This window comes from Rhinatrema bivittatum, chromosome 2, assembly GCF_901001135.1.
Source record: "Rhinatrema bivittatum chromosome 2, aRhiBiv1.1, whole genome shotgun sequence".
NCBI lineage: Eukaryota > Metazoa > Chordata > Amphibia > Gymnophiona > Rhinatrematidae > Rhinatrema > Rhinatrema bivittatum.
Window position 1 is genome coordinate 397,691,481 of NC_042616.1, and position 25,597 is coordinate 397,717,077.

Here is a 25,597-nt window from a genome sequence, read left to right on the forward strand (position 1 = left end):
ATAAAAAAAATCATCCATTTTACAGAGAAATTTTACAGAGATCGTAATAAAAATAAAAATCATCCATTGTAACTGAAAACTGGAGGGTGGCCAATGTAACCCCGATATTTAAAAAAGGCTCCAGGGGCGATCTGGGAAACTAAAGACCAGTGAGCCTGACTTCAGTGCTGGGAAAAATAGTGGAAACTATTTTAAAGATCAAAATCATAGAGCATATAGAAAGACATGGGTTAATGGAACACAGTCAACATGGATTTACCCAAGGGAAGTCTTGCCTAATAAATCTGCTTCTTTTTTTTTGAAGGGGTTAATAAACATGTGGATAAAGGTGAACCAGTAGATGTAGTGAATTTGGATTATCAAGAGGCGTTTGACAAAGTCCCTCATGAGAGACTTCTAAGAAAATTTAAAAAGTCATGGGATAGGAGGCGATGTACTTTTGTGGATTACAAACTGGTTAAAAGAGAGGAACAGAGAGTAGGATTAAATGGTCAACTTTCTTAGAGGAAAAGGGTAAACAGTGGAGTGTCTCAGGGATCTGTACTTGAACCCATGCTTTTCAATATATTTATACATGATATGGAAAGGAATATGACAAGTGAGGTTATCAAATTTGCAGATGATACAAAATTATTCAGAGTAGTTAAATCACAAGCAGATTGCGATACATTACAGAAGGACCTTGCGAGATTGGAAGATTGGGCATCCAAATGGCAGATGAAATTTAATGTGGACAAGTGCAAGGTTTTGCATATAGGGAAAAATAACCCTTGCTGGTCTTACACGATGTTAGGTTCCATATTAGGAGCTACCACCCAGGAAAAAGATCTAGGCATCACAGTGGATAACACTTTGAAATCATCGTCTCAGTGTGCTATTTTAGTCAAAAAAGCAAACAGAATGTTAGCAATTATTAGGAAGGGAATGGTTAATAAAATGGAAAATGTCATAATGCCTTTGTATCGCTCCATGGTGAGACCGCACCTTGAATACTGTGTACAATTCTGGTCGCTGCATCTCAAAAAAGATATAGTTGCGATGGAGAAGGTACAGAGAAGGGCAACCAAAATGATAAAGGGTATGGAACAGCTCCCTATGAGAAAAGGCTGAAGAGGTTAGGGCTGTTCAGCTTGGAGAAGAGAAGGCTGAAGGGCATATGATAGAGGTCTTTAAGATCATGAGAGATCTTGAACAAGTAGATGTGAATTGGTTATTTACACTTTCGAATAATAGAAGAACTAGGTGGCATTCCATGAAGTTAGCATGTGGCACATTTAAGACTAATCGGAGAAAATTCTTTTTCACTCAATGCACAATAAAGCTCTAAAATTTGTTGCCAGAGGATGTGGTTAGTGCAGTTAGTGTAGCTGGGTTCAAAAAAGGTTTGGATAAGGTCTTGTAGAAGTCCATTAACAGCTATTAATCAAGTTGACTTAGGGAATAGCAACTGCTATTAATTGCATCAGTAGCTTGGGATCTTCTTGGTGATTGGGTATTTGCCAGGTTCTTATGACCTGGTATGGCCTCTGTTGGAAATAGAATGCTGGGCTTGATGGACCCTTGGTCTGACCCAGCATGGCAATTTATGTTCTTATGTAAGGCTCTCATAGGGCAGTATTATTTTATAACATGTTTGTGATCCAAGGAGTTGCTGTTAGAGCTAACAGATTTATAGTTAGCAAAGTAATGTCAAATTTACATGGGTATTTTTCAAAACGTGATTGGCCATAATCGTGTGCGTTAGGGCCTTATTGTGTGCAATATCGCAATGTAAAAATTAAAAAGAGGAAAAGGGGAGGGCTTAGGGTGGGGTTTAGAACATAAGAACATAAGAAATGCCATACTGAGTCAGTCCAAGGGTCCATTAAGCCAAGTATCCTGTTTCCAACAGTGGCCAATCCAAGTCACATGTACCTGCCTAGTTCTCAAACATTAGATAATTCACAAACTACTACTGCTTATTAATTACTGTAATTGCAGTTTATGAATTTAACTTCTCGGAACTTATCCAAATCTTTTTTAAACCCAGTAACACTAATTGCTGAAACCACATCCCCTGGCAATGAATTACAGAATTTAACTATGTGCTGAGTTAAAAAGAATTTTCTTTGATTTTTTTTAAATGAGCTACTTGCTAACTTCATGGAGTGCCCTCTGGTACTTCTATTAGCTGAGAGAGTAAATAGCCGATTTACATTAACTTATTCAAGTCCTTTCATGATTTTGTGCGAGGTTAACAAAATTTTGGGCGAGGTTAACAAGAATTTGGGCCTGGTAGTGCTGCAGGTGATAAGGTTTTCCACATTATTGCAAAATGCTGCTGCTCTGTTGATGGGAAATAACAACATTTTTTCCCGTGGAGATATGGGGCGAAAGTGTGCGGCGCAGCCACAACCACGGTGAGCAAAAATGCGCCGCCGCAATGCAGCTGGTTGCATACTTTCGCCCCACCCCTTTTTTCCCCACAGGCCATCATTCCGCTATATTTATTATGGAATGATGAATCCCAGGGTTAATTTGGTACTGAAATGGAAGCCAATGCAACTGTGCTAACACTCGTGTAATATGCTCCCAAATTGAAATTCTTAATATCAACAGAGCAGCAGCATTTTGCAATATTTGAATTGGCTTAAGGATAACAGCAGTCAAGCCTAGATCAAATGAATTACAATAATCTATTAGTGGCATTATCTACAGTTGAACCACTAAGCAAAAGTAGCCAGAATCAAGTATTAGTTTAAAGGGCGCAATAGTCGAAGGTTATAAAAACTGTCCTAACAACAGCTCTGATTTGTGGAATAAAAGAAAGCTGTGAATCAACAATAATGCTTAGTCTCTTTGCCTGTGAAACTATCCTTATATTCTCACCATCAATCGATAATGACATTGGCTTAGTGATTGTTCCATGATACTGCAAAAAAAAAAAAAAAGAATTCAGTCTTCCATAGATTTAGAGCCAGTTTATGTCATCCAATTTTTTATTTTGGACCTACATACTGAGAGTGTTTCAGAGTTTTCATTCCATGAGTTTCTAACTGGTAGATATAACTGAATTTCATCTGCATAAATACGGAAGCCCTCACAGAGACCAGCTAGCAGTTAGCATATTGGTGCTAAATAGATGTTAAACAATAAGGACTGGATTTTAAAAGCTCTGCACGCATAAATCCTGCCGGATTTACGTGCGCAGGGCACTCGCGTGCCGGCGCGCGCAAAGCCCCTGGACGCGCATAAGTCCCGGGGCTTCATAAAAGGGGTAGGAGGGGGCGTGTCCGGGGGCGTGTTCGGGGTCAGGGGGTGGTCCGGGGTGGGTCAGGGGGCGTGGTGACGGGTCGGGGGCTGGCTGGGAGGGTGGTCCCGAGTCCCCCGGCACTGCGGCCTGTGCTGGGGGATGCCGAGGTGGCGCGCGCAAGTTACGCCTGCTTCAAGCAGGCGTAACTTGCACAACAAAGGTAGGGGGGGATTTAGGTAGGGCTGGGGGGTGGGGTAGATAGGGGAAGGGAGGGGAAGGTGGGGGGACGCGGAAGGAAAGTTCCCTCCGAGGCCGCTCCGATTTCGGAGCGGCCTCGGAGGGAACGGAGGCAGGCTGCGCGGCTCGGCGCACGCAGGCTGCCGATTTTGCGCAGCCTTGTGTGCGCCGACCCCGGATTTTATAAGATACGCACGGCTACACGCGTATCTTATAAACTCCGGCGTACTTTTGTTCGTGCCGATTGCGCAAACAAAAGTACGCGCGTGAGTACTTATTTAAGATCTACCTCTAAAGCTGACAGAGCTGAGCCTGCAGAACTCCTGACTGCATTTGAATATTCGTCATTCCACCATACTTGTTGTTTTTCTCCATGAACATAAGAATGAAACCTGCTAAGAATTTGTCTGGTTATACTCAGTTTTTGCAGGCTTAATAACTAAATAGAATGGTCTACGGTGTCAAAAGCTGTGGTAATATCCAGTATAATCAAAATGAAACTACACCCTTCATCAATACCTCTTCTTCATTCATAAGTAAGTAAAATCAAAAGCATTTCAGTATTTGCAGACTTTCTGAATCCAAATTGAAAATTGTGTAAAACATCAGGCTCGTGGACAAAATCTTCTAACTGTAGCAATACAACAGATTCCAAAATTATACTTACAAATGGCAGAGAAGAGATGGGTCTATAGTTCATAAGATCAGTTTTGTTCAATCCCGGGTTTTTTTTTAGCAAAGGTCTCATAGCGGTTACCTTTAATACTTCTGGAACATAACTCTCTAATAGAGATTAATTACATGACTGAGCTATGGAGTAATGGTTTCTTTTATTGCTTTTAACATGGTGACCTTACATCTGTTCAGAGGATAAGTAGCTCCATTCAATCTAGAGATAACCACAGAAACTACTCCTGAGGTTGAAAGTTTGAATGACTCCCAGTACGTGGGATAATCTTTGGGGTCATTGATAGCATTAGAGCAGGAATTAGTAAATGATGTGGAACATTTTGATGACTTAGGGGCTGGTGCAAAATAAACCCGGGGAAAGTGGGCGCTGAGTGTCTTTTCTAACACGCCCCCAGGCACCTCCACTGGGGCCTCCATGAAATATGTAAATTAGGGGTCGAGTTGTCAAGGAGGTGCTAGGATCGATTGCGTGCCCCTAGCGCCTCTTTGACAGCGGGAGTCTGCAAGCAGTCGGCTGTCAGTGGCCGTCTGCTGGTTAAGAAAACAGATGCTGAATTAATAGGTGTCCATTTTCCTAATCAGCGGACAGCCAGGGTTTGGGAAACGGATGCTTATTAACTGAGCATCCATTTCTCGAACCTGTTGGCCGGAACTTTATTTTTTAAAACTTTTTTAAAGTTTTCCTTCCTCCTACTTAATATCACAAGGATATTAAGTAGGAGGATGTACAGAAAAGCCCTTTTTTTTTTCATTTCGGGTGATTCCCTAATAGCCTCATCAACATGCATTTGCATGGTAAACAGTGCGCTTGGCTGAGCACACTGTATTGCATTGGCCCCTTTAGGATTAAAAATTGCATAAAAGCATTGCCATTAAAAAAGTTAAAGAGGAATCTTCAGAAGTAATTTCAGATGTAGAAGTCAATTGTTTCACAATGTTAAATAAAATTTTAGGATTATTTCCACCAGCCTGCATTTGAGAGGAAGAATAATAACATCTTTTGGCTTCAGTAATTTGTAATTGATAATCTTTTAACATAGATTTAAAATGAATTAGATTCTCAGTGGACCAATTTTTTTGCCATATTCTCTATTGAGATCCGAGCTTATGTTTCTGGGCTCTAAAATCTAAAGTCATCCATGATTGAGTCTTTTGGGAGTTCACTTTAATACAATGGAGAGGAGCAATAGTGTTCAGCGTTTCATTCACATAATGTTTTATTCCAAGAGGAGAAGGCAGATTCACTATCTAAACAAGAAGACAGATCTAATCTCTCATGTAGCTTTACACCTAGAACTTCTGTGTCTATAAGACCTCTCCATAACATAATCTTATCTTCCTGATAATGATTGGGAAAGGTAATACAATGACCCTGCGAATTAAGAGCCAAGAGTTCGGATTTATGCCAATTACCTTATAACTTGAAATGCAGGATAAAAAGGAAATTATATCTATACTGGCTGGAAGGGCCTGTTCTGGATTTCAAACATATACAATTTCATTGTCTGTTCCAGATTTTGAACAAACACAAGTACATTACTGGCAGCTCTCTCCTTTTCAACTTTTTAATTTTCCCACTGATGGGTACCCCTGAACAGGCACCTGACACTCAGTCCTTGCACCTGCTGTATACTTGTGGAATCCCACATTGACTTAGGTCAGCTTCTTCTTTCCCTTATAGAAAGATAGTCCTAGGGTGAGAGGTTTACTCCCTCAGAGTGGGGTACTCTCCACCCCACTGCTGGATCTCTCAGTAATAGCTACTTATAGGAGCAGTTTGAGAAGCAATACTGCAGGTACTTTTCTGTGTGGCCCTCTGTACTCACTGGGGACAGAAGGCAGACTTTCCCAAATTCCAGACTCCTGCAGACTAATGAGAGATTGGACTTCTCTCTCTTACTCAGTCTAAACTGGCAATCTGTTCCCATGAACTGTTGCACCCACCCTCCTGGCTGGGCCTCCACTGACTCCTGACATGGCCAAGCCCCTCCTGCCCTTTTTGCGGTGGAATGCTGCGCTCCAATGCAGCGACACACCACCATGGACTTATGTGGTAGGACACTGCTGACTGCGACTGACTGCCCTCCTTTTTAGGCACACGTGTGCACAGCTGACATCACTGGATTTAAAGGGCCTATGGCAGGAAAAGTCCTGTGGCGCCCTTGGATGACATCAACACTTAGGCTTAGAAAAGGCCCTTGCTGGCATTCCTTCACTGCCTCAGCAAGAAGTTCCACTACTTCTGAGTAGAGCGAGTTGCTTCCATCGCTCCTGTCTTCAGTCTTCATCCAGCTTGTCTTCTGTCTTCATCAGCTTGTCTCTAGCTTTGCTCCTGCCTGTTCTTGTCCTTACCTTCCTGCCCTGCCTCTCTATCCCTTGTCTTCTCCCTTGGATGGATATTTGATTTTGACCTCAGTTTGGATCTCAGACATCACTGACCACTGCCTGCCTCTGACCATTGCCTGGACCTCGGATATCACAGACTACTGCCTGCCTCTGATCATTACCTGGACCTGGCACACGCCTGATTGCCGATATCTATGACCCAAGCTAATCACAGACTTTCGCTCCAGCCACCAGCAGAGACCCCACCTAAATTCTGCCAGCCCCAGCACCCAAAGGATCAACCCATGGGGAATGAGGGCTGGTATATGTGAAGGTCCTGATGGGTCTCTGCCTCACCTGGGTTCGCATGCCGACACTAAGAACATACAGGGCTCCTCCCTGCAGGTAGAGCCAATCCCACCAGAGTCCAAGGGTCCACAGACCATTGTAGCCACTCATAGTGGGGGGTGCCACATGAAATGGTTTAGTATACTCACAACTCTGACAATCTCAATATGTCCTCCAGTGGGAGGAGCATAGACTTCAATGAAGGGACCATAGGCCTCTTTACACTTACCATTTCAGTTCCTAGTGTTGTGTTGTTTCAAGTTTTCAGTCTTGTTGCCATTGCTCAGCCAATTTTTCATGCCCTGGCTCTGTTCTTTGCTCAGTGTCTTACTATGTTGTTGGGCCACTGTGGCTGCACAGCCAGTTCCTTCTGCTCTGCCTCTCTTTTGGTGATACTGAGGTGTTTGGCTCCCAAAAGAAAAACATAAGAACAATAAAACAAGCCTTCTTGCTTCCCTCTTCCTCTCTGGATGCCTTGGGATCACGAAACATTGCTGCTGCTGCTCATACTGCCCATCACCTGGACTGCTCCTCATTCCCTACCTCTCTTCTGGTTCAGTTCTTTTCTGTATTATCGGGCCACTGTTGCTACCTGAGCTAAGTACCTTGCTTTGTTGATGAATGTATTTGCTGCAATCCACCTTTGACAACACTGTTGAACATGTCTGAAATATAGGAAGTTCTAAATAAATAAATAAATAAATTGATGAATCATAGAAATATTTACTGCCTCATTGTTATGATAATGTGTGTTTTGTGGATCCTTGGATACTGTGGAGATGACCACACCCATTGGGAGGAGCCCTGTGAGGAGCCACAGCACTGGGCTAGACTCATACACACAAAACACAGGAAGGTTCTTTATTAAACAGCTTGAAGATCTCCACCAGAGGTGGCAGTAGTGAGGCAGTCTGTGGTTGTAGTCTCAGGAACCTCGGCAGAGGGAGCCCTTCTTTCCTTAGATGACGTCAGGAGGTTCCGCAGTAAGTCTCCCAGCGAGGAGATACTGTGGATGAGATTAGAATGAGAGTTAGAGTACTCACTAGGTGTTAGCTGTTGGTATGTGATTCCACCAGGTATGCTGTAGAAGGTACAGGTACCGAGGCAGGGAGAGCAGGCTCTCGAGGAGCAAGTACCTGTTCCCTGTAAGGCACCTGAAATAAAGCAGAGGGCCCCCGAGGAGCAGGTACCCAGGTTAGGATATAACCCAAAGGGCAGAGAGAGAGAGCTTCCTGCGGCAGCATGGAAGTGGCAGAGTAGCGTAGACAGGAACGGATTCGAGTCCTTGCTAACTCCTTGCTAACTCCTTGCTCCTACCATGTGACAGAGGCCAGTCAATGGTACCTATAGCCCCTGTAACATGGTAAGGGCAAAGAGCCATCGGCGTCATTTTGATTACTGGCAGCCGATGGCCTGAGAGGGGGAGATCACTCCCGGAGCCCCCGCTGGACCACCAGGGACTTTCATCAAGTTTTTTTTTTTTTTTTGGGGGGGGGGTGTAATTAATTAAATTTGAAGGGTTGGGGTGGCTTTCAGTTTTTGTTTCGGGGCAGCCGAAATAAAATCTGCCCAAACCGCAGGAAAATGAAAATTCCCATGGTGGGCCGATAACGAAGGCTGAACCAAAAGGGTCAGTCAAATCACATCTCTAGTAGTCAGGGATGGCAGATAAAGCAGGAGGTGAAGGGTGTGCAAATGTTTGAGAGTACAGTGGGGGTGGGAGTGGAGGGAAAAGAAGGTGGGTGGAGGAGATAGACCACAGGGTGGGGGAGGGGGTAGAGGGAGATGGGAGATGGGAGCGGGAGTAGTGGCCATGGAGGTAGAGAGCCACAGCAGGCTGGTCCCAGTAATGTGGAGGAGAAAAGGCAGCAGAGGGAGGCATGATTTTCAGACGAAGAAAAGGATCTGTTTGCCCAGAAAGGTGCATGAGAATTACCATGCACTCTTTGGACAAAAGACATCCACAAGGTTAAAGAAAAGAATATGGGAGAGTAGGGATGTGAATCGTGTCCTCGATCGTCTTAACGATCGATTTCGGCTGGGAGGGGGAGGGAATCGTATTGTTGCCGTTTGGGGGGGTAAAATATCGTGAAAAATCGTTAAAAATCGTTAAAAATCGAAAAATCGAAAAACCGGCACATTAAAACCCCCTAAAACCCACCCCCGACCCTTTAAATTAAATCCCCCACCAAATAACTTAAATAACCTGCGGGTCCAGCGGCGGTCCGGAACGGCAGCGGTCCGGAACGGGCTCCTGCTCTGAATCTTGTCGTCTTCAGCCGGCGCCATTTTCCAAAATGGCGCCGAAAAATGGCGGCGGCCATAGACGAAAAAGATTGGACGGCAGGAGGTCCTTCCGGACCCCCGCTGGACTTTTGGCAAGTCTCGTGGGGGTCAGGAGGCCCCCCACAAGCTGGCCAAAAGTTCCTGGAGGTCCAGCGGGGGTCAGGGAGCGATTTCCCGCCGCGAATCGTTTTCGTACGGAAAATGGCGCCGGCCATATGCGTATGGCCGGCGCCATTTTCCGTACGGAAAATGGCGCCGGCAGGAGATCGACTGCAGGAGGTCGTTCAGCGAGGCGCCGGAACCCTCGCTGAACGACCCTCCTGCAGTCGATCTCCTGCCGGCGCCATTTTCCGTACGAAAACGATTCGCGGCGGGAAATCGCTCCCTGACCCCCGCTGGACCTCCAGGAACTTTTGGCCAGCTTGTGGGGGGCCTCCTGACCCCCACGAGACTTGCCAAAAGTCCAGCGGGGGTCCGGAAGGACCTCCTGCCGTCCAATCTTTTTCGTCTATGGCCGCCGCCATTTTCGGCGCCATTTTGGAAAATGGCGCCGGCTGAAGACGACAAGATTCAGAGCAGGAGCCCGTTCCGGACTGCTGCCGTTCCGGACCGCCGCTGGACCCGCAGGTTATTTAAGTTATTTGAGGGGGGGTTCGGGAGGGTGGGGGATTTAATTTAAAGGGTCGGGGGTGGGTTTTAGGGGGTTTTAGTGTGCCGGCTCACGATTCTAACGATTTATAACGATAAATCGTTAGAATCTGTATTGTATTGTGTTCCATAACGGTTTAAGACGATATTAAAATTATCGGACGATAATTTTAATCGTCCTAAAACGATTCACATCCCTATGGGAGAGTATAGCCAAAGAAATAAGCAATTGGTGGCAAACAGGTCAGTGGAACAATTAAAGCATCGCTGGTGTGACTCCAGATTAACTGGAAACCCAAGGTGGCCCAGATAGATCGGTTATAGCGCCAGATAGGAGGAGGGCCATCATGCAAGGTTCAGTTTATAGAAGTTGAAAATCTGATAAGGGCCACTCTACAAAGGGACTTTATCACAGGGGTCCATACAGGAGGGACTGACACAGACACTGCAGACAGAAACTGTGGGAGTAGCATAGAGGTGGAGGAGTCTGCTGTAGAGGAGACAGGAGGAGAGCAAGAAAATTCATCCATTGCAGCAAATGGGTTGTAGGAAGAATCAATAATGTTGCTTAGTGAGCCCATGGGTTTCTTGCAAGAGGAAATTGAAAATGTTCAGCTAAATGTAACTTGCGTTGAGACATCACCCAACTCTGGGGGTGGCGAGCCCCCTGCCGTTGAAGAGGCCTCGACAATAAGGAGGGGATAACATTTGAAACTCCATGCACATCCACAAATGCCTTTGCAGAGAACTGGCAGCTGTATTAGGGATGTGCAGACCAAAAGTTTAAGTTAAACCCCTCACCCGCCTTAATCCAGCCCCCCCCCCCCCAAGACTTACCAAAACTCCCTGGTGGTCCAGCGGGGTCAGGACGCCATTCCTGAACTCCTTTGCAAGGAGCACGTGACGTCGGCGTCACGTTGGAGTGACGCGGCGTCACGTGATTCCCCTCGGGTTCGCTCCCGGACCCCTCGTTGGGCCCAAAAGGAACTTTTGGCCAGCTTGGAGGGGCCTCCTGACCCCCCCAAGCTGGCCAAAAGTTCCTTTTGGGCCCAACAAGGGGTCCGGGAGCGGAACCGCGATGGACCACGTGACGTCGGCGTCACGTTGGAGTGACGCGGACGTCACGTGATTCCCCACGCGTCCGCTCCCGGACCCTCACGGAACTTTTGGCCAGCTTGGGGAGTTTTGGTAAGTCTTGGGGGGGGGGGGGATTAAGGAGGGTGAGGGGTTTAAATTTTTATTTAGATCAACAATCGCAATTTCCAACTTATTCAACATAGCTATGTTGAATAAGTTGGAAATCCGATCGTTTACGCCTCATCATTTTTTTAAGTTAAAAAAAAAAAAAAAGTTGTGTTTTCCATTTAAGTTCAAAACGAATGCACACCCCTAAGCTGTATTCATTGTTAGGCAAGAGCAGATGTAGGGCAATATGACAACAGGATGGAGAGCGATCCAGAATGAGACTAAGCAACAGTGCAAAGAAGTTAGAAAGATGCAAAGGCAGGCTAGACACTCAACCTAGGACCTATGTGCTGCAGTGAGGGAGCTGAATGCTACTTTGCAAGCTCGGCAAAACTCAGCAAGCAAAGTTCGGCCACCCAAAATAACCTTTCTCGCAGAGGTAGAGGCAAAGCCAAAGGCAGAGGGGGGAATCAGCATAGCAAGAGCTAAAAAAGATAGTGCATAGTACAAAATCAAAGGCAGTTCCATAAATAATGTCAACTTCATTGCTCATCGTTGTTGTATGTGGAGAGGGGCAAACAGCTTCTGCACTTCCTTCTGGTGCTGACGGATCTCACGCCTGCAGGCCTTGTCTCTTCATAGACAGCTCTCCCTCCCTGGCTTTGCCTTTGCCTAGCCTGTCTTCACTCATCACTGCTGTATATGGATATGGACATTGTACTAGTGCAGCTCTAGTCAGTGCAAATGCTTCTCTCACATTTAACTGTCTTCTCGCAAAAAGCCTCCATTCTTCTGAATCTTTGTATACTTGGTCATCTGTCCTCCGTCGCTCATCTCTTCTAAACATGTGAGTAGCATCACTTTAAAATTCCAGTGATATCATCACTTCTTGTGTTTCTAGAGCTGGAAATGTTTTGTGGAGAAGGTTTTGGCTAATAATGTTTCTTTCTTTCTTTTTATTTTGTTTTCTCTGAGGTTATAATAAACTTCATCGCTCGTCCATGCTTTATGTGGAGAGGGGCAAACAGCTTCTGCTTTCCCTTCTGGTGCTGACAGATCTCATGCCTGCAAGTCTGATCTCTTTGCTGACAGCTCTCCCTCCCTGGCTCTGCCTTTGCCTGGCCTGTCTTCGCTCACCACTGCTGCATGCAAGTATGGACATTGAGATAGTGCATCTCTAGCCAGTCAAATGTTTCTCTCACACTCAAGTGCCTGGTCTGTCTTCTCTCATTACTGCTGTATGTGAGCAGTAGTAAACTCACCCCCTCCTACCCCTCCCTTTTCTAGGAACTCATTCTCCCATCCACCCCCTTCTTTTGACGCGATCACTTTGCGTCTCAAGACGCGATCACTTTGCGTCTCAAAATGGCGCCGATCGCCTTTGCCCTCACTATGTGTGACATAGTGAGGGCAAAGGTGATCGGCGCCATTTTGAGTATTGGCATCAGACGGCCGGCATGCAGAAGGTCGCTCCCGGACCACCACTGGACTTTTGGCAAGTCTTGTGGGTGTCAGGAAGCCCCCCCAAGCTGGCTTGGGGGGGCTCCTGGACCCCCGCTGGACCCCCTGGGGGTCCAGCGGGGGTCCAGGAGCGATCTCCTACGCTCCTGACGTCGGGGGACAAAAAACAAAATGGCGCCGGCGCTACCTTTGACCTGTCATATGACAGGTCAAAGGTAGCGCCGGCGCCATTTCTACAACGCACGGAGGTCCGAGAGTAAAAGATCACACCGGGACCTTTCCTCTGGACCCCAGGTAATTTAAGGCATTTTGGGGGGGTTCAGGAGGGTGGGAGATTTATTTTAAAGGGTCGGGGTGGGTTTTAGGGTTGTTTTAGTGTGCCGGTTTTCGATTTACATGATTTACACGATTTACACGATATTTAAAAAACCCAAACTGCGACGATCCGATTCCCTCCCCCTCCCAGCCGAAATCGATCGTTAAGACGATCGATCACACGATTCACATCTCTAGTTAGCAGCCATGATTTGCATGCATTGCCAGCATTACCTGTAGAAAAAAAAATATTTCACATAAAATTAACTAAATTACTTTAAGCTGACATCTGTAACATTTTTTAAATTACAAATGAGACACCTATGTGCAATAAAAAAAAATTACTATTCTGCCTTTGGGATTCAACCCTGTTTACTATCGGGCCAAAACAGTAAAAATCGTGGGAGAGTGGGCGAGCGCCTGCTCTCCCGGCGTGCGCACAAGACACTCTCCTGTGCACGCAGTACAGTAATTTAATTTATTTAAATTAGGGCCAGCGGTAATAAGAAGCACTAGGGACACTAGCGTGTCCCTAGTGCCTCTTTTCGGAAAGGAGTGGCGGCTGTCAGTGGGTTTGACAGCCGACGTTCTATTTTGCCGGCGTTGGTTCTCGAGCCCGCTGACAGCCACGGGATCGGAAACCGGATGCCGGCAAAATTGAGCATCCGGTTTTCAACCCATGAGCCGCGGGCCTATTTCAAATTTATTTTTCTTTTTTTTTTACTTTTTTTTAACTTTCGGGACCTCCGACTTAATATCGCCATGACATTAAGTCGGAGGGTGCACAGAAAAGCAGTTTTTACTGCTTTTCTGTGCAGTTCCCCGACGCCGGCAGAAATTAGCGCCTACCTTTGGGTAGGTGCTAATTTCTTAAAGTAAAATGTGCAGCTTGGCTGCACATTTTACTTACTGAATCGCGCAGGAATACCTAATAGGGCCATCAACATGTATTTGCATGTTGCGGGCGCTATTACGTTCAGGGGAGTTGGATGCCTGGGGTAAAGCTAGCGCTTCAAAAACGCGCATCCAATCGCGGGTTAACAGTGTGTTCCACCTGACTGCACTGTACTGTATCGGCCTGTATATGTGCTACATATTAATAGACAGCCATGTACAAGATAGCATGTACAATGCTGCCATTACTTATCTGATTCATGTGTGCCAGCAAAATGTGGCCAATTGTTTACCATTTATTCTCTAGCTCATGAACCTCCATACCCTTTAAAGACCATGCAATCCAATAAAGAGACAGTTACACGAAATATTAGACTAAATTCCTGGCTGTTTACCTTACGCACACTCGCAACCATGGTGGTGCCAATGAGGGCAACCTTTTCAAGTCTTATTTGAAAATAAATATGTAAAAACCTATTATCCTCTCCCCTCCACTAACCCTATCCACACAGAATAATTGTGAACGGCTGAGTAATCTCCTATTTTCTAAAACATAGCTAATGTAAAAAGTTGAACGATATATACCTCTTTTTACCCAAACTACAAACCATACACTAAAAACAAAAGTTATTACTAATTTATAAAAAAATGTGAGATCACAGATTAGTAAGCACTTTGGCATAAATGTACAAGAAAGCACTTACTGCTATACCTTATATTCCCACCCCATCACACTTACATAAGAACATATGATATGCCATATTGGGTCAGACCAAGGGTCCATCAAGCCCAGTATCCTGGTTTCAACAGTGGCCAATCCAAGTCACAAGTACCTGGCAAACATTAGATATATTACAAGCTATGTGCTTTTTTCCTGCACACAAAACCCTTATTTCATCCCTAAATAGGGCTTTGCAGGGGAAAATGCACATACAAACGCATGTACATGCACATACAAACCCATGGCAGCTTCAGTGCACCTTATTACATTGGCCCTTGTATGAGGTCTCAGTTCAGATTAGATTTTTGATGACAGATTTTCTTCCTCTGAAGACTGTTCCAGGAATGAGCAGATTTGCTATCTCCACTTGGAAAAACTCTCCACTACAGAAAATACTGCAGGAAACATATAGTAACAGGTCTGCTAAGTGTGCCCTATGAGGGTTAACCTGTGTGGCACCATCTTTAACCACGTCAGGTAGGAGGAATGGTGAATGATCTCTGCCTCTCCACACTAACACAAAACTTCTCCAGAATGATTTATTGGATCTCAATATTAAACCCCAAAATTGATTCATTGAAGCTCCTCCTGTGAGGGGACATCTTAGCAAATGGTTCATCCCATTCAACATACTTTGCCATCTTCAATATGTCCTCTGTTAGAGAATCACAATACTTTCAATAAGTAACATCACCATTAGATCTAGAATTGCAAGCTATGAAAACTTAACCCAGTTTGTGTTTATTTTTATTTACTTCGCTAGGTAGCACATTATATAAAGAAACAAAAATATAACAAACTTGCAGGTTTCTTAACAGTTTGACTAGGAGCAGGTGATAATCTTAAAACAAGATCTGTATCTAGTAAACATTTTTCAGCAAAATACTCCATCAGTTTGCCTTTTCTGTCTCTGAGCAAAAGTGAAAAAAAATCTGTTTAGAGGTTGTGGCAAGAATCTTACAGATCTGTTAATTTTACAGTTTAAAGGTCTATAGGTAGGATAATTTTATAACAACCTGAGAAATAAGGGTGTGTATTCGTTTGCAACATATTGGCAATCCGCAACGTATATGCCATATTCGTTGTATTTGTGGGGGGTCACGAAACGTATAGTGAACCCCCACAAATACAATGTATCACTAACGAATAAACCCCCACCCTCCCGACCTCCCCCCCCCCCCAAGACTTGCCAAAATTCCCTGGTGGTCCAGCGGGGTTCCTGGAGCGATCTCCTGCACTCAGGCCGTCAGCTGCCAGTATTCAAAATGGCGCCGATAGGCTTTGCCCTTACTATGTCACAGGGGCTACCAGTGCCATTGGTCAGCCCCTGTGACATAGTAAGGGCAAAGGCTATCGGTGCCATTTTGAATACTGGCAGCTGATGGCCCGATGGACCATCAGTCGACCACCAGCCAATGGCCTGATGGACCACCAGGGACTTTTGGCAAGTCTTTGGGGGGGGGGGGGGTGTCAGGAGCCTGATGGACCACCAAGGACTTTTGGCAAGTCTTGGAGGGGTCAGGAGGGTGGGGGGTATAGTTAATTAGATTTAAAGGGCTGGGATGGGTTTTTTTGGGGGAAACGAATACAAATGGGATGAATATAAATACTGAATGGAACGAATCTGTCCCTGCTGCACATCCCTACTGAGTAACATGCATTTCAAAAACAATTAAGTTATGCCAATTTTCAAAGCAAACTTATGCGCAGAGGTTCTCTTTGAAAATTATCTAAAATAAAATGCACAAACTAACCCACACGAAGTTGCACCTGTTTTTTGTTTTTTTTACAGGGCTTAACTTGTGCATGTTAAGTTATAAGCATACTTTCTAAAATCAAAAGTATGCATGCAAATCCCGACTCCACTCCAACTCTGGCCCCTAAAATACCTGTCCTTTGAGTGCATAAAAGTATTCCTGAAATCAGGTTATGTACATACTTTTAAGATTACAAACCTCGGGCGATTTTACGAGGAACCATTTACATGCATAACACCATGTTTTATACATGCCAATTGCTTGGAAAATTGCCCACTAAAAGATAAGTTTTTAAACTAGTGTGTGGATGTCCATGTGTGCATAGTTCCCGGTTCGTGCACATAGATTCACCGATTTTATAACATGTGCACGTCAACACATGCATGTTATAAAATCTGCTACCTATGAGCACATGCATGCCAGATTTTATATTGGCATGAGCAAGGGGGAGAAAAGTTTAGTACATGCACATGGCGATGGTCTAGGCCTTTCTCCAGTTCTCTCCAAATTCGCTCCAATTAAGGAGCGGACTGGGAAGGAACTTCCTAACCCCCCCAGGTAACCTGCCTCCCTTTTTCTCTATCCTCTAAAACCCCTCTAACTAGGTTTTTTTTAAATGTATCTATACTTACTAGGGATGTGAATCGTGTCCTCGATCGTCTTAACGATCGATTTCGGCTGGGAGGGGGAGGGAATTGTATTGTTGCCGTTTGGGGGGGTAAAATATCGTGAAAAATCGTGAAAATCGTTAAAAAATCGAAAAATCGAAAAATCGAAAAACCGGCACATTAAAACCCCCTAAAACCCACCCCCGACCCTTTAAATTAAATCCCCCACCCCCAAATAACTTAAATAACCTGCGGGTCCAGCGGCAGTCCGGAACGGCAGCGGTCCTGAACGGGCTCCTGCTCCTGCATCTTGTCGTCTTCGGCCGGCGCCATTTTCCAAAATGGCGCCGAAAAATGGCGGCGGCCATAGACGAAAAAGATTGGACGGCAGGAGGTCCTTCCGGACCCCCGCTGGACTTTTGGCAAGTCTCGTGGGGGTCAGGAGGCCCCCCACAAGCTGGCCAAAAGTTCCTGGAGGTCCAGCGGGGGTCAGGGAGCGATTTCCCGCCGCGAATCGTTTTCGTACGGAAAATGGCGCCGGCAGGAGATCGACTGCAGGAGGTCGTTCAGCGAGGGTTCCGGCGCCTCGCTGAATGACCTCCTGCAGTCGATCTCCTGCCGGCGCCATTTTCCGTACGAAAACGATTCGCGGCGGGAAATCGCTCCCTGACCCCCGCTGGACCTCCAGGAACTTTTGGCCAGCTTGTGGGGGGCCTCCTGACCCCCACGAGACTTGCCAAAAGTCCAGCGGGGGTCCGGAAGGACCTCCTGCCGTCCAATCTTTTTCGTCTATGGCCGCCGCCATTTTTCGGCGCCATTTTGGAAAATGGCGCCGGCCGAAGACGACAAGATGCAGGAGCAGGAGCCCGTTCCGGACCACTGCCGTTCCGGACCGCCGCTGGACCCGCAGGTTATTTAAGTTATTTGGGGGGGGTTCGGGAGGGTGGGGGATTTAATTTAAAGGGTCGGGGGTGGGTTTTAGGGGGTTTTAGTGTGCCGGCTCACGATTCTAACGATTTATAACGATAAATCGTTAGAATCTGTATTGTATTGTGTTCCATAACGGTTTAAGACGATATTAAAATTATCGGACGATAATTTTAATCGTCCTAAAACGATTCACATCCCTAATACTTACCCGCTCTGCCATGCAGCAGGAGGTTGCACATGCCAGTCTGATTCCAGCGCGTGCTTCAGCTGGACAGCACCTAATGGCGCTGTCCTGTCCCACCCCGGCCCGCCCCTGGCCTGCCCCTTTTAGTTTAGCTGGTTCTTCGGTGCATGCCAGGAGATATGTACATGGCTGTGGGCCTTTGAAAATCCCTGCGGCGTGCGCCCGGCCTGGCCATGTGCGTATCTCCTGGTTTTTACGCGTGCTGGCCTTTGAAAATTAGCCCATAAATGCATTATGTTTGCTACAACATCATCTATAAAAAGAAAAGCCAAGCCTCTTCAGTTTTAAAGCAACTGATTTACCAAGGCTTTGTCTCATTCCACGTCTGTGGGAAAAAAATGTTTAGTGAATCAGGTTCAAAATGATCAAACATTAATGTCTGGATTTAAAAGCAATGGCTCCCATAAAAACCAAGACAAATACAGATTTATCTTCTTTGTTGAGCTTAAAAATCCTCCAGGCCTTTAAAACACTGGTCAAAATAAATTATGTCCTTATCTGTTTTGGCCAGATTCAATATAAACAGTTGTTCATTGTTGCCAATGACCCTCATTCTCTGCAACATTGTAATTGCAAGCTTTCCATGGAATGTAGGCTTCTCACAGAAAAGCAATGTCTGAAAGGCTGTAGAGGAAGCGTAACCAGTTTATTAAATCAATCAAACCCTGTCTTTCTTTCTCCAAAAACACATTTCATAGTAACTATCTTAAAAGAAATGTAGTGCCATATTTGTGTATGTTTTTATGAGTAGTTATAGAAGGTTCCCAATTAACACTGTGAAATAATTAAATGATCAGGGCAAAATTCATGCAAATCTGGAGATTAGAAAAAAATTCCAACAAAACAATATTCATGCAATATTGCCAATAAAAATAGATAAATGCTTCAGAGACCATGTGGATCTTGAATAGAATGCATTTTGGGACAACTTGGAATTGTGTAATGCATTATTGGACAACTTAAAATATGCATAAGACATTATTCCTTTTGGGATATATTGTGCTGCTGTTGTGACATGTATAATTGGGCAAAGAAAGCATACTGAGCATGCTTTGACTATGACATCAGTACAAATTAAGTATATGAAGGAAGGAATTTCTCACCTACCCTCCTTATTTGAATGGCTTCAAATGCACTAATTCCAATAAAATCAAAGTTGACATAGGATAATTAGAAGAAAAATCTAAATCTGCAATGCAATGGTGGAAAATCTTTCATATACTGTTCATAAAATTGCACAGAATTGTGCAAATGTAAGCCTTCACTAATTCATGCAGGCTAAAACCAAATAGATGAAAACAAATATTCTCATTCACACTCTATTCTTTTACTTATCCTTATTCCTTTACTTTGAAGGTTACAACATTCCCATTGCACAACTTGTAACAATTCTTGGTGTAACCTTGGAATCTATTTTATCCATGAAATTGCATATTCAGCATGTAACTAAACTGTCACTTTTCAAACGATGCATTCTAAGGCATTTGAAGTCTTTTCTTCCAGCAGAGAATTTTCTTTTTTTTTTACATTTTTTTTATTAATTTCAATAAATACATGCAGGATATAAACTAACTTCAGAAAACAAAAATGGTATATCAGGAAAAAAAAACCCCACTAAGTTATTCAAAAGAAAACAAAAATCATAGATACATCACTTTATCAAAAGGTAATTTAGCCAGAGGAGCCACTAAAAAGGGAGAGTAAAGGAAACCTTTAAATAGAAACCAGCTTAACGCGTACACGGCAGACCAATTTTCATGGATCATAAGACCTATTATTCCCCAGGTAAAGAAGATGGAATAACCCTGGAATTAATGATGGATTTTAGTTGCTCTGGAAGAAAGAAAACAAAACATTCATTTGGGGAACTAATAACACATTTACATGGGTATCTTAATTCAAAGGAGAACCCCAATGATCTTAATGCAAGAAAATCACGTTTCCTTTCTTGGTGACTAGTGAACTCCGGAAAAATATGTACTGACTGACCATAAAATGGAGTTGAGATATTCTTAAAATACCTTTTCATCACTTTGTTCAGTTTTTGTTCTAAAATAAAAGAAATAAGAAGTGTTGATTGCTGATTGATTTCAGCTGTGAAGTCCTCAAGAAATTGAGTTAAGTTTGCAATGGAGTCAGAATGTTCATCTCGAGATTGTCTCTCTTTAATAATTCCCAGGAGGAAGAACAGTTTATTAATCAAAGGAACTTTCTCTGTTTCAAATTTCAAAATTTCTAGGAAAAACTTCTCCAAAGTATGATAGGAGAATTCAAGAAGCAGAGATTTAAATGCCTTGGGTGGTTCTCCAAAAACTCCAATCTACTGGAGCAATTGCCAAAATCTTTAATCAAATTAAAGTTGTAGGACTGAATTTGAGAAACAGACATCTCTGAAGCCATTATTTGAGATTTGAGCTCACAAATTTCATCGTCAAATTTAACCTCTATGGAGTCCACCTTTGTAGTAAGAGTCTCAATCTTAGTTTGGCATTCTTTCATAGAGCCAATGCTGCAGTATTCTTCTCCCAATCCCCCTGAGTCTCAGCTAGAGAAGAGGAAACTATTAGAGATGTGGTTCATTTATCACGAATTAGGCAATTTCAAATAAATTGCCTAATTCATCTTGGGTCGGGGGCCCCGAACCCCGTAACAGATTTTCCCTGAACTTTGGGGAAAATCCATTTTGCAGGTTTGTACGAGGAGAGGGGCACATTTTATTTTTTGAATTAAAAACCACCCCAAGCATTACAATTAAATATAATACAACCCACCTTTCCCCTCATCCTGATCCTTCCCCAAGACTTTCTAACATCCCTGGAGGTCCAGTGGGGTCCTGTGAGTGATTTGTCCCTCCGTGGCCGGCGTGCCTGCCTCGCTCAGAATGGCGCTGATAGCCTCTGAATTACTATGTCACAGGGGCTACCGGTGCCATTGGTCAGCCCCTGTCACATGGCCATCAGCACCATCTTGTGCTCCTACCATGTGACATGGGCTGACCAATGGCGCCAGTAGCCCCTGTGTCATAGTATGGGCAAAGGCTATCAGCGCCATTTTGATAAACTGGCAGCCAATGACAGATCGCTCCCAGACCCCGCTGGACCCCTAGAGACTTTTGGCAAGTCTTGGGGGTGGGGGGTCAGGAGGCCCCCTCCAAGCTGGCCAAAAGTCCCTGGGGGTCCAGTGGGGGTCCTGGAGTGATCTCCTGCCCTTGGGCCACCAGCTACCAGTAACCAAAATGGCACCGATAGCCTATGTCACAGGGGCTATTGGTGCCATTGGTCGGTTGCTCTTACCATGTGACAGGGGATAACCAATGGTGCTGGTAGCCCCTGTGACATAGTATGGGCAAAGGCTATTGGTGCCATTTTGGTTACTGGCAGCTGACGGCCTCCTGACCCCCCCAAGACTTGCCAAAAGTCCCTGGGGGTCCAGCAGGGGTCCGGGAGCGATCTTGTCATTGGCTGCCAGTAATCAAAATGGCGCCAATAGCCTTTGCCCATATTATGTCACAGGGGCTACCGGCACCATTGGTCAGCCTCTGTCACATGGTAAGAGCACAAGATGGCGCTGATGGCCATGTGATAGGGGCTGACCAATGGCGCTGGTAGTCCCTGTGACATAGTAATTCAGAGGCTATCGGCACCATTCTGAGCGAGGCAGGCACGCTGGGCACGGAGGGACAAATCGCTCGCGGGTCCCCGCTGGACCACCAGGGATGTTGGTAAGTGTTGGGGAGGGATCGGGATGGGGGGGTGTATTTAATGTTTTATAGTAAGTTTTAATGCTTGGGATGGGTTTTTTTTTTTAGCTTTGTTTTCCTGCGTTGTTTTTTGAGCTGGTTTCGTTTTTCTCTCTTAGTTTTTTATTCGTTTATCAAAAAAACTAACCGAGGAAAACCAACCTTTACCCCGAAGCGTCCAACTCAAAAAATGACTCAGTAGTAAAAAACAAAGCACATCTCTGGAAACTATATGAGCAGCAATATCAGAAGGAAACAAAACTTCCGGCAAGCTCGGGGAGAGCAGAGGCAACAACGACAGAACTTCACTCTGACCCCCCTCTGCAGGTGCATGGGTTACATCATCTCCCTGTGCTGCAAGCCCGAGTGAGAGATCAGCGATGGCCAGCGTCAGCGGGAGCCGAAGATCCGGTGGACTCAGTGTAACTCCCCAAGTGATTCCTGTGCTCCCTCACAGGACATTGCAGCGAGGCTAGGTACCCCTACATTTACTGCCACTCCAGACGAGGAAGATGTTATCAAATGTTGTACAGTGGGGAGAGAAGTGTCTGGGGGAAAGACATGGACCTTCCCCTTTCATTTGGACGTCATTATTAAAAGTAATACTAAACAAGAAGGAGAGCATTTAAACCACATCTGGTTCACGCTGCCATCTTGGCCCAAGGAATGTGTAGCAGAGTATTTTCAATCGGTTCTTCAGACATTTATTTTAACAAGTTTAAATTACTGTAATTCATTTTATTTAGGCTTACCAGCTTCAAGAATGAGACAACTTCAGATTCCACAAAATTTGGCCGCAAGAATCTTGAAAGGTAGTAAAATGAGTAAACATATCAGTCCCGCTTTGAAATCCCTCCATTTGGCTACCTTTTCATTGGAAAGTTCATTACAAAGTGTTGATGATGGTTCATAAAGTTATCTATTCTGACAAATAGTCCAATACAATATGGATGTGCTAAAAATGTGCATTTGTTTTGAGCGCCTGTGGTTTCCACGCGTGCACAGTTACCTCTCCTGGGCACGTGATATAGTATTCAAATGAGACAGAAATCACAACGGTGCCAAAAATACACGTGCAGGACAAAAAAAGAATGTCCATAATGCTACTCATTTTATTGTAACAGAAGTCTATACAGTATTGTACGTGCAGCTTGTGGACACGCCAAAGTTCAGTCAATAGGGCATACACCTGTCAGAATAAGAAATTCCAATTTCTTCAAATTTTTTCATTGCTCCCCCATCGTGATGTCATAATCCTGCTTGGGGGGGGGGGGGGAGGGTATATAAATCACTGCTGGGAGTATGATTGTCCAATTGTATTCAGTTGAAATTTGATCTGTATTATGTACAGACTGGTGTGAACTGGTGCCTGGCATTCATATTGGATGGATATTGATATCACATGCATATCAAGATCAACACTGGCATTGCTTCATTTTGAACAGGTAAGATGTATTTATGTGGGGAAAGAAACAGGACATCCATGTTTTTTATTCGGTCACCCTGCTCTTTTCCTGGATGTTCAAGCCCAGCGCCCACGGGGATGAAAGGAGCAAGAAGAGGGGCAGAGATTGCCCTGAAGAACATCGGAGTGGCTCTCCCTCCTCAGACGGGAGGCCTGCCCCCTCCGGTGACATCATCCAGTGGCACCGGACCCACCTCAAGGAGAGGTGCGCTCCACAGATGTCGCGCGCCTTTGGTACGTGACAAAGGGGCACTCCCCATTGTGCACACCATAGTGCAAACCCCAAACCCAGAAAATCTACTGCTACAATCCACAAGAAATGGCAAACACTTAACCCCCCTGACTACATCCACCTCAAGTCCCACAGAAAAAATCAAAGCATGGGTAACCCACAGAAGGAAACAATAAAGGATCAAAACACGGAAAACCCACAGAAAGTAACAAGAAATAAAACAAAGACATATTGTAAGTACCAACAATCAAACATCACCCACATCAACACTAAGACCTACAGCAGTTACATAGCACTATCATTCCTTCTATTCATCGTGCAATCCATAGTAAAGAAAATACCCATCATCTCCGACCTACTTGATGATCACAAACCAAATTTCATAGCCATCACGGAAACATGGATAAGAAACACTGACTCAGTCTTAATCAACCAAATCAATAATCCCATCTACAGAACGTTTTCAATCCCCCGACCAAAAAAGAAAGGAGGTCTAATGCAAATCATAACAAAAAACCTACAGATGAAACTACTCCCAACCAACACCCACCCACCACTGGAAATTGCACTATTCAATTCACCTCTACTACAGATCTGTCTGGTATACTGTTCCCCCAATGCACTGGATTGGAACTTCTCACCACTAATAGAATTATTTTTGTCCAAACTAACTATTCAACAAACCCATCATCATATTAGGAGACTTTAACATACACTTTGACACAATACCCCCACTCCCCCACATGCAATGAAATAACAGATGCCCTATCAACCCTAGGACTAAGTCAAATCATCAAAGGCCCAACGCCCAAAGAGGTCACACACTAGACCTCATCTTCATCATTACTGACATATGGGCTAATTACCACACAAATATCACAAATATCCCATAGTCGGACCACTTTCTAATTTACACCAACCTGTTTTCCAACTGTAAACTTACAACAGAAAAAAGCCCATCTAGATCCTTCACCTACCAGCCACCCTTCAACATACAGACACTTCAAGATAATCTACAAACAGAACTAGCAAACATAGACCTATCTAACGCAGAAAACGACACCTCATCCTGGCCCAACATCACTAAAATAATAGCAGACAAGATAAACCCCATGAAAAAGAAAACAATAAAAAACCCAAAACACCAAACCAATGGTACAACGACAATATCAGATCAGCCAAACGTGAATTCCGAAAAAAAGAAAAAACCTGGAGGAACAGCAAAATAACTACACTACTGAACGCCTACCGATCACACTTAGCATACTACAAAAATGATATCTACAACGCAAAAAAAGACTTCTATGCAAAAAAAATAAACAAATTCCAACACAACCCAAGAATGCTCTTCAATATCATACATGGCCTAACAAAATCCTCCAATGACCAGACATCACCAACCTCCAAGCTCTCAAGCAACGACTTTGCAGACTTCTTTAACGAAAAAATAAAAAACCTCATAAACAACAACCTCAACAACAACACGCAGACCCGAAAATATAAATCAAACAAACACCAAGCTGGCCCAACTTTGATTCAGCATCATCACTGGAAAGGAAATCCAAAATTTCATCAAAAAAATGAACCCAGCTAAACACCCTATCGATAGCATACACATACAGATGATCAAAGCCATCGAACCATCAATAACCAAAACATTAACCGACATCGTGAACTTATCCATCACAGAAGGAAACTACCCTGACTGCCTAAAATCAGCAATCATCAAACCCATACTGAAAAAGACCAACCTTGATCCAGAAAACCCACTAAACTACCGACCCATATCAAACCTACCATTCATTGCCAAAATTATTGAAAAAATCGTCCACCCCAACCCTTCAAATTATTTAACTATAATCCCACCACCCTCCTGGCCCCCCCAAAACTTACCAAAAGTCTCTAGTTTTCCAGTGGGGGTCCTGGGAGCGATCTCTCCCTCTTGGGCCGTCAGCTGCCAGTAATCAAAATGGCACCGGTGGCCCTTTGCCCTTACCATGTGACAGGGGCTACCGGTGTCATTGCTCGGCCCTCTCACATGGTAGGAGCAATGGATGGCCACGTGCACGTCTTTCTAGATTATTTCTAGGATGCTTTTAGTGTCCTATTCTTTTAGTGTCCTATCTTTATTTCTAGGATGCCTTTAGTGTCCTATCCTTTTAGTGTCCTATCCTTATTTCTAGGATGCTTTTAGTGTCCTATCCTTACTCTTCGCTGCCCCAGGGACAGGCTATGGCCCCATCGTGACGTGGAGGGAACGCCTCCAACACTGCCTTCCTC